Below are 8636 nucleotides of genomic sequence, written 5' to 3'. Positions count from 1 at the left end.
ACTCAACCAAATAGATTAGTTCCCACCTCCTCAGAGTGAAAGTTCATTACAATGAGTCAATGGTGAGCCATTCATACTCAGTTGGGACCAACAATTACCCACACTACTCATGTATTATCAACAATGTGACAAGTCAAGTATCATGCACATATTGTTCTAATGTGACATTTGAGCTTGAGGAATTTACTTTATTCATCAAGGACTCTTGTTCTATCATGTAGATCATGATGGACTCCAAACTATTCCTCATCTACCTTTCATTTGTCAAGCGCACTTCAAAAGTTAGCATTCAATCTTAAGATTCATGAAAGGTGCGCTCTTTTCACCCAAAAGAATGTCACAAGTACGACTTCAAGTACCATAGGCTTGCCCCTTATGTAGATCACCACTAATGTAAGCTCACTCAGTTCGAAATTAATTAGGACTTCTTTCGGGTTGTAATGAAGGCCTTTGGATTGGGGTAGGATACCATATGAGTAAGTGGTTACGCCTTTCCTTAAGAATTCCAAATTTTCATTTCTTGGCTCACATTTACTGATACTTAGAGGCATTCTCTTTTCTTTTTTTTCTCTTGGGGGTTTGAGAGACTTGACATCACTCTTTCTTGTACATTTCATTCATTTTCTCCCTTATGCTCATGTTAGGTATAATTACCTCTTTTGGTTCCATCAACCCTTTCATTTATTCTCTTTCTTGCATTTTCTTTTTGTTATTTTTCTTTTCTTGCCTTCTTTTTCATAGAGATCATTTCTTTCCTATTTTTGTTCCCTTGATACCTCTTTCAAATTCCTCAACTCTCCCCACAAACTTATGCCTTAAGCCACTTATTTCATAAGAGTGTTAAGGAAGGTCTGGATGCCAAGAGAGGATCACGACAAAATGGGCAAGGGCTTATATCATGGTTATCAAATGAGAAAGGCTAGATGCTCTAAGGGGGTTGACTAGGGATAACAACATTGTTTGGAAATAGAAAACTCAAACGGACCAAGGAAAGCCTACAATCATTTCCCAAACCAATAAAAACTTAGGATTTCGCCTTGAAGCACATTCGGGGCAAGTTCTAGACCATTTGCACGAGTACTTGGACTAGCAATAAATCACCTCACCCCTCACACACTAGACTGTAAAAGAGGATAGAGTCGAGAGCCTACAACAACCACAATCTAGTTAAAGATCACTATGGTCCAATAAACCACTCGATGATTACCAAAGTCAACTCAAGAGTCTTAAAGTCACTAACTAGAGTTATTTTTCTTTCAAAAATCTTGTTTCAAACCATAAGCTCGCAGTTAAGTCTGTTGGTACCAAATGAAGCATGAATAACTCTTTTTCGAGAGTGACTTGATTAGGCCTTTTATTCATTACTACTACTACTATTATTATTACCTAAACACAGAAACGGACCCAATCCTATAAGAAGGTTTTTACGCCATCCATCGTTGTGACGAGTCACCTGGTTCACACAAAACTACCTTTGGAATGAACCGTGGCATTAAGAAAACCAAAGATTTATTATCCATACAACTACGAAAAACACAAAAATAAACTACTAACATAAAAAGAAGCTACTAACAAAACAAAAACTTAAGTGGATAATTTAAAAAGTTAATGAACAATAACTACTAAAGATAGATAAACTACAAGTAAGAACAGAAACAGAATCATCCTATTATTACAGTCTGAATGTATCCAAATATGTCAATCAAATAAACTCCACCCTCCTAAATAAAAGTAAGCATTTGTCCCCAATGCTTAACAAAATAAGAGTGAAAAGAGAGAGGGTGAAGAAAACTCCATAAGGATCCTTGGACATCTTAGTGTCCCCAGCAACATCATCTCTCGTTGGTTCAGCCAACTATATCTCATCATCATATCTGGAAGTGGTAGGAGTGGCAAACATCGCATGCACTGCCTCAGCAGTGTCAGCAGCAAGACATGGATTATCGGACTGACCAGCTTGTGCAACCGGTACAGATGGTGCAGATTGATCTGGGATAGACGTGTTTGGGTCAAGTAACATATAAAAAGGTAGATCCCCAACCGTCGCAAGTCTGGTCACCTCCTTCCTTAGCTTATCCACTGATCTCTTTCTTGCCTGAGACTTCCTCGTCTTCTTCACTTCCTTGGCCAACTCCTCAATAACCGACCCGTGCTGTACAAGATTGTCCATGATCATCTTCTGGTTTTCCAAAATCTTCTTCAAATTCTCATCAAGATTAGTGGAGACTTATGGTGCATGTATAGAGGACTGCACTGCAATAGTACTAGATATGTCAGACAACTTTGAAGTAGCTGTCTGCATCCAGTTGTTGAGACTCGCAGAGCAGATAATGGAGTTGTAGGTATGGGCATTGGCCTCAGAGTTGTAGCAGGGGCTGCCTAGGGGCTGTGGTAGGACCTGAAGATGGAGGCGGAGGCATAGCAGTATCACTAGAAGAGGGCTCAACAGAGGTAGATGGAATGTCATCTATCTCAAAAACTACCACTGTCGGCTTATCAGACTGGCCCGTGGTGGTAGAAGGCTGAGCTCTCTTCTTTGGGTTGGTCGCATCCATTAATGAATACCAGTCAAATGGCTTCTTTGGATTCACCTTGGTATCATATGATCTTGGCTCCACCTTTGCATCAGTGGGGTACTTTGTGATAGTGTTTGGATAAGGGTAGGCCGTGTTAGTATGTTGTTCTACCAATTAAATGTTGGCCGACATCACCACACCCACATTAATTGGGTACTCGACCATGATAGAAGCCACAAGAACAACACGTGGAAGAGGAAAATGAGTCTCATTATGTCAAGGATCAAGTCTGCTACAAACTAGGGTCTGCCATCACTTCACCTCAAAGCTCAATATGTTCTACTGAATGGGAACCCCCAGTAATGATCCATGGTGGTGGTGGCCCTGGTGGTGCTAAGATATCCGTTAGCCATGGTCGGACTTCATCTTTCATAGCACACTTCTCTAGATACTCCCTCGGCTCCAAGTCCTCAAACCCCAAGTACGCATTTAGTGTGTGCTGATCAAACCTTACCTTGAGGTTGCGTACTTTAGTCACTTTCGTCCCCTTCTTGATGTGAGAAACATTGGCATAGAACTCTCGGACGAGGTACTCCATGGGTTCATCAACTCTCTCAGTAAACCACATCTAACCCTTTCTTGCTTTGAACTACCTTAACACTGTAGGGTTGTATCTATCCAAATCCTTCAAGAGAAACTGTCGCTCAAGTGTCAAGGATCTTACCGACCACCACATATGGAAGTCATTGAAAGCAACCAAGCTAACAAACCTATCCTCCCATATCTCCTTTTTCTTTGATATCTCCACACCCGTATATGTACCATATCCCCCTCTACCATTATTGGGGATATCCTGTACAGTCTGCACATCTGTGTCTGGGGCAGCTGTTGGCTCAGAGGTCTGGCTGGCACTTTCCGACCCCTCGAAAGTGCTGTGAGATGAAGGGGCCTCATCCATGAGCTTTAATCACCATTGTGGCCTAGACTATTTGGCTACCTGCTCCTCCAGAATAGAGGCTGAGTTGCCCTCGGAAGCTTCCCTAGATAGGACATAGGAATTAGACTTAGAGAGGTCTGCACCCCTCCCTCTTCCTGTAATAGTCTTCTTCCGGATAGTTTTAGGCTGGCTAAGGGGCAAGGTACCTCTACCTCGACCCCTAGAAGATTTACCTCTCCCTTATATAGTCTCGCCACGGCCTCGCGATAGAACCATTGTCAATATCAAAGCAAAGAGGATTGTTAGTTGCAAGTCATCATTCAACACATTCAAGACTTATGTAGGCAAGGGAGAACATTGTAGACACAGTAAGGTTACGACAAAATCAACATGCTGTATAAATTGGGATTTGCGATCCACGGATTTTCTATGTGCGGCCGCAGACTGGAAGTGCGGATCGCATAATTGCAAGTGTGGCCGCACTTCTGACAAGAAACATCATAGGCTCAGAAGCCTCATCTCTGAAGACAGTACGAAGGTTGTTTTGCTGCTGCAGAATACATTCACAGTCCGTATATTTTTGAGTGCGGCCTCTCTAAGATTTCTGCGGTCCGCATAATTGAAGTGCAGATGCAGAAGCACTTGCCTTCACCAGGTTGCCCAAAACACCAAAATCGCAGACCACACAAATTGAAGTGCGGCCACAGATTTCAAAAATCACATACATGCTATCTTTTTCTACTTAAATTTTGCAATTACTTGTACAAATAGGCATGTAAACATGATATAAACATGAAATCTCACTAACCCAACCCATTAGAGCATGTATTATCAACTACCCAGTTTAGATCTACCCTACATGGACACATGGACACATGAATGAACTCTAATAACAGATGGTTCAAAAATTAAACTAACTCAAAAAATTAATATGAAATGAAGCATACCAGATAGAGTGAGTGCACTGGTGTGTAAGTACAAGTAGGTGTGTGTGTGGGACAGTGAAAGTCTCTTAGGAAATTTGCAAAGTAACAGTGATTGAGAGGAGAGTGAAAAGTGTAAAATGAACTCAAGATTTCTGTTTATACTAAGAGTCCTAAGAGGGAAAAGGGGTTGAGTGCGGCCACAGATTTTCATGTGCAGTTCGCATTCTTGCACTTGGGCCTGCCCACTCTGAACTTCATGTGCGGTCCACACATTTTTGAGTGCGGCCGTAAATAGTCTTGCGGCTGTAGATCTGCCCAGCATTGAAAGACTCCAACTTCACAGAGTTCACATTTTCACATTTTTGCAAGCTTCCAATTGTGTGGTCCACATGTGAAATGTGCGGTCGCGAATGTCCTTCTACTGTGGCACATAGAATTGTGCGGCCCGCACAAATAACTTGTGGTCCGCAGGTTCTTCAACACTTAGCCATTTTTTAGTTCACCCTTCTCTGAAGTCACACTCAACCCTATAGCACACTTCAAATCAAGTTAGCACACAAATAATATCTAACTACAAAAGAAAAAAAGAAAAGAACATGGGTTGCCTCCCAAGAAGCGCATGATTTAACGTCGCGGCATGACGCAAAGTGCCCTCAAGTAAAGTAAATGACCACCACCACGTGGCTATCTCCAACCTTGCCTAAGTAGTACATCACTCGGTAAACATTGACTCAGAATACTTTATTGTTTTTGTTCTTCAAGTCCAATGCACCAAAAGGTGTTACACCAACAATTTCAAATGGACCACTCCACTTGGATTTTAGCTTCCCGAGAAATATACTCAACCTTGAGTTAAACAACAATACAAGATTTCCCACCTTGAATTCTTTGTTCCTAATATATTTGTCATGAAGATATTTCACCTTTTCTTTGTACAAGGATGAACTCGCATAAGCATGGCATCAGAACTCATCCAATTCATTCAAATGTGTAACCCGCAAGTTAGCGGCTACATCCCAATCAAGATTCAATTTCTTTAGAGCCCACATTGCTTCGTGCTATAGCTTCATCGAAAGATGACAAGCTTTTCTGAACATCAACCGGTATGGAGACATTTCGATAGGTGTTTTGTAAGACATCCGATAAACCCATAACGCATCATCAAGCTTCTTGGACCAATCCGTCCGATTAACATTCACCGCTTTAGACAAGATACTCTTTATCTTCTCGTTGGAGACTTCCACTTGTCCACTAGCTTGTGGATGATAGGGAGTCCTGACCTTGTGAGTAACACATACTTACTAAGTAAAGTGTCAAAAGCTTAGTTGCAAAAGTGTGACCCCCCATCGCTTATGATTGCACGTGGAGTACCAAATCTTGTAAAAATATTCTTTTTCAAGAAAGCCACTAGACTTCTCGCCTCATTGTTTGGTAAAGCGACAGCCTCAACCCATTTGGACACATAATCTACCACGACCAAGATGTAGGTGTTTCCACAAGATCTCATAAAAGGGACCATAAAGTCAATACCCCAAACATCAAAAATATCAATCTCCAAGATGGTTGTGAGATGCATTTCATTTTTCTTTGAGATTCCACCGGCTAGTTGACATTCATCACATCTCTTCACCAAATCACTAGCATCCTTGTAAAGAATAGGCCAATAGAAACCACAACAAAGCACTTTGGTCGCCGTTCTTGCCCCACCATGATGGCCACCATATGGTGAAGAATGACAAGCCCCAAGAATATCACATTTCTCTTCTTCCGGTATACACCTCCTAATCACCCCATCCATACAAATCTGGAAAAGATATGGTTCATCCTAATAATAATCTTGATAATATCTTTTGAGCTTCTTCCTTTGATTTGAAGAGAACTCATCCGAAATGATTCCACTCACAAGCAAATTTGCTACATCCGCGAACCATAACACCTCTTTCATTGAAATTGACAAAAGTTGCTCATCGGGAAAGGAGTAATTGATTTTATGGCCATCATGTGGCCTCCCCTCCTCCTCCAAACGAGACAAGTGGTCTGCCACTTGGTTTTCACTACCTTCCCTATATTGGCTATCAATATCAAATTCTTGCAACAAGAGCATCCATATCATCAACCGAGCTTTGGAATCCTTTTTTCTTATAAGACAACGAAGCGCCACATGGTCTGTGTGGACAATAACTGTGGCACCCATCAAGCACGGGCAGAACTTCTCAATTGCAAACACAATAGCAAAGCGCTCTTTCTCCGTAACGGTATAATTGACTTGGGCACTATTCATGGTCTTACTAGCATAGTAGACCGGATGAAAACTCTTGTTGATACGTTTCCCCAAAACAGCACCAACCGCTATATCACTTGCATCACACATGAGTTCAAAAGGCATACTTCAATTTGGAGAGGTAATGATAGGAGTAGATGTCAACTTGAGCTTCAATAATTCAAAATCTCTCATGTAATCATCATTGAAATTGAACTTGGCATCCTTCTCAAGGAGCTTGCACAATGGGTTCACCACTTTAGAGAAATCTTGGATAAAGCGCCAGTAAAAACTCGCATGGCCTAGAAAACTCCGCACACCATTCACCGATGTTGGGAGTGGAAGCTTAGAAATCACCTCAATCTTTGCCTTGTAAAATTCAATTCCATTCCTTGAGATTTTATGGCCAAGGATAATACCTTCCTCAACCATAAAATGACATTTTTCTCAATTGAGTACCAAGTTAGTTTCTTCACATCTAGACAACACTTTGTCCGAATTTGCAAGACAATCATCAAGAGAATCCCGAACCACCGAGAAGCCATCCATGAAAACTTCACGGTAGTCCTCCACCATGTCCATGAAAATAGCTATAATACACCGTTGAAAATTCACTGGTGCATTGCACAAACCAAAATGGCATCTTCTTGAAAGCCAAAGTACCATAGGGATATGTAAAGGTTATTTTCTCTTGGTCTTCCGGAGCAATGAGAATTTGGTTGTAGCCCGAGTACCCATCAAGAAAATAATAGAAAGCACGGCCGGCCAATCTATCGAGCATTTGATCTAAGAAAGGAAGTGGAAAGTGATCTTTCCTTGTTACTTTGTTGAGCTTGCGATAATCCATACAAACCCTTCAACCGGTCACTGTTCTTATATGAATCAATTTATTCTTATCATTGGTAACCAACATCATGCCCCCTTCTTCGAGACACATTGAACTAGAGAGGTTTATGAACTATCGAAGATAGGGTAGACAACCCCGACATCCAACCATTTGATAATCTCCTTCTTGACAATTTCGTGCATTGCCTCATTGAGTCTTATTTGATGTTCAATGGACGGTTTAGCACCAGCCTCCAACTTGATTTTATGCATGAATAAAGCGGGGCTTATACCCCGAATATCCGCCAAGGTCCACCCAATAGCCTTCTTTCTCTTTTGTAACACCGCCAATATGGAATTAACTTGCACATTAGTCAAATAAGAGGAAAGAATAATCGGTAAAAAGGTGGCTCTTCCATAGAAGGTTTTGTAGGAGGAGTTTTCCTATTCTCAAGATACAAAGATAATTCCTGGGGTGCATAGTTGTACGAACCTATTCCTTGCAAAGAGTTCACGCATTCTATGAAACTATCCATCTCATCATCATCAAAATTGAGCAAAACGGCCTCCAACATATCACCAACATTGATAGTAGCATTTGTATCATCAACAATAACATCGGTCACCAAGTCCACAAAATAACATGCCTCATTACTATTTGGTTGACGCATGGACTTACATACATGGAATACCACTTTTTCATCACCAACTCGGAAAGTGAGTTCTCCGGCTTCTACATCACAAAGAGCCTTACCCATAGCAAGGAAAGGTTTCCCAAGAATGATAGGCACTTCATAATCAACCTCACAATCTAAAATTATAAAGTTCGCCGAAAGAATGAATTTATCAACTCGGACCAAAACATCTTCAATCACCCCCCAACGACCTTTTCATGGTACAATCAGTCATTTGCAATCTCATAGAAGTGGGTCTTGTTTGCCCAATTCCCCAAAGTTTTGAAAACCGAATATGGAATCAAATTTATACTTGCCCCAAGATCACAAAGAGCCTTAGAAAACTCGGCACATCCAGTTGTACAAGGAATCATGAAAGCACAAGGATCCTGCAACTTAGAAGCCATTGAATTTATAATTGCACTCACTTGATGAATGACTTTGATAGTCTCAAAATTCATCGACCGCTTTTTTGTCACAAAATATTTCTTAAACTTT

This window comes from Nicotiana tabacum, chromosome 17 (assembly GCF_000715075.1).
Source record: "Nicotiana tabacum cultivar K326 chromosome 17, ASM71507v2, whole genome shotgun sequence".
Classification (NCBI taxonomy): domain Eukaryota; kingdom Viridiplantae; phylum Streptophyta; class Magnoliopsida; order Solanales; family Solanaceae; genus Nicotiana; species Nicotiana tabacum.
Note: the sequence above shows the minus strand (reverse complement) of the source record.